This window comes from Lygodium microphyllum, chromosome 7 (genome assembly GCF_053477565.2).
Source record: "Lygodium microphyllum isolate KBCC chromosome 7, Lygodium_microphyllum_v1.1.10, whole genome shotgun sequence".
In the NCBI taxonomy this organism is placed as follows: domain Eukaryota; kingdom Viridiplantae; phylum Streptophyta; class Polypodiopsida; order Schizaeales; family Lygodiaceae; genus Lygodium; species Lygodium microphyllum.
The window spans coordinates 123858155-123860686 of NC_141141.1; positions in this window are offsets into that span (position 1 = coordinate 123858155).

Below are 2532 nucleotides of genomic sequence, written 5' to 3' on the forward strand. Positions count from 1 at the left end.
GAAACTAGCAAGACCAAGGAATGAGCGTAATTCATGAACATTTTTAGGAATAGGCCAATGCAATATTGCGTCAATTTTCTTAGGATCAACTTTTATTCCTTCTTTTGATACAATATGACCTAGATATTCTATTTCTGTCTTAAAGAATTCACTCTTGTCAGGATTTGCAAACAATTGATTTTCTTTCAGTAATTGAAAAACTAATGATAAATGCTCATAATGCTCTTTTTCACTTTGACTGAATACTAAAATATCATCAAAGAAAACAATCACACAATATTGATATTTTAGAAAAATACGATTCATCATTCTACTGAAAGTGGCAGGTGCATTAGTTAATCCGAATGGCATAACTAAGAATTCGTAATGGCCAAACTGTGTCCTGAATGCAGTCTTAAATATGTCGGATCTATCTAGCCTCACCTGATGATATCCAGATTTAAGGTCGATTTTACTAAATATAGAAGATCCTTGCAGTTTGTCCATAAGGTCATCAACTCTAGGTATAGGATACCTATTCTTTACAGTGATCTTGTTTAATGCTCGGTAGTCAATACACATCCGATAAGTATTATTCTTTTTCTTGACTAAGAGCACAGGTGCACCGAATGGAGAACTGCTAGGTCGAATTAAACCTCTATTTAGTAATTCTTCTACTTGAGTCTGGATTTCTTTTTGCTCTATTTGATTGTGCCTATATGGGGCTTTGCAAGGTGGTTGTGTGCCAAGTATTAGGTCAATCTTATGGTCTTCTGGACGTGATGGTGGTAAACCTGGTGGTAGGTCTTCTGCAAAACAGTCCTTAAAATATGCAAGAAATTCCTTATGCCTAGGGTGCATATGAGTTTCTTTTGCGTGCAATTCATTCACCCAAATGAGATATGATTTAGTATTCTTTCGTAGTGCACGTTTTGCTTGAGTATGCGAAAGCAGTGGAAACATATGAGATGCATGCATACCAAATAATGTAATAGATTTTCCTTGAAAATTTATATTCATTGTGTGCGTGGAATAATCTATATTTGGATTATGTTGGTGTCTCCATGGCATTCCTAGAATAATGTCGCTAGACTGTAATGGGACAACTAAGAAATTTCTTCTTTCAATATATGGACCAATTTGAGTTTCTAAATCTTGAACTTCTTGTGTGCCATTGTACCTAGTGCCTAAAAATGCAGCCTTTATGCGATAGTGCGTAGGTACTGTATGCAATTTCAATTCCTTTACCAATTTTGCTGAAATAAAGTCATGCGTACTACCGTCATCATGCAATACAGTTCTTTCTTTTCCATGCACCATACATTTCATAGTCAACAATGAATGTAAAGTAGGCATACCTGGTAAAGTGTCGGAAGTAGTAGTAGGATCATCTTCTTCTTCAGTGAAGTCCGGCATATCCTCATGCTCGTCCTCGTCCATAGCTCCAAGGTAGTTGATATGTGCTGATGGCTTCTTTGAATGACAATTTGCTGCGAGATGGCCTGGCTGGTGACACTTGTAGCATACGATAGGCTTGGCTTTGGTCACATTATTTGCAATGGCTGGGAGTCTGGGTATATTTGGATTTGCTTGTTGGATAGGCTTAGGATTTGGATTGACAGTGGATGGTAATGCGGGTGGTTTAGGCCAATTCTTGCGGAAAGATGGTGATGAAAAACGACCTGGATTAAACCTTCTGAAATTTGAATTGAATTGTTTAGATCCATAATTACCATTTGCTTGGAATGGCTGTGGTCGTCGATCTCTTCCACGTAACTTATCTTCAGTGTCGTGAGCTAAGGAGATAGCATCTTCAAGGGTAGCAGGCTTGAACATATTCACCTCAGCGTAGTAATGTCCAAGAAGTCCAGACATGTACTTCCGCTTATGGGTCGTCTCTGGTACGTCTTCAAGCATGCGTAGCTGTAGAAGTGCATTCCAAAAACGCTCTGTATACTGTGGAATAGGCTCACGGTCGCGTTGTTGAAGTAAATCCCATTGCTTGATTGCCTTCTCATGAAATTGCGGTGGAAGGAAATTTTGCATGAACTTCTTCTTAAAATCTTCCCATGTAGCAGGACATTCTATGCTCTTGCGGACGACAGTCCACCAAAGTGATGCTCTATCTATCAGATGATTAGTAACACACTTGATTTTATCTTTCTCAGGATAAGTTTCCTCATGGAAATAGTCATCAAACTGGCTAATGAATGATAAAACAGTCTTTCCCTCTCTTATGCCATTGAAAGTGCGAAACTTGAAACTTCGTTTACTTATCTTGGATTCCTTGCGAATGGTTTGTGCTTCAAGAGTGGCGTCGATGGTACGGCGTATCAAATCTTCAGCTTGAGGTTCTTCTTTATCAGTGGACGCTCCTTGTAGCTTTGTCAATTGCGCTTGCAAGGCTTGCCTAGCTCTTCGCTCTTCGTCTAATTGCAACATGATAAGATCCAGCTTTTGCTCCATGGTAGGCTCGGGTAGGTCGTCTTCAGCCATAGGATCATCCATATGTGGGGTAGTCATCCTGTAAAACTCAACAAACCTTTTCTCACT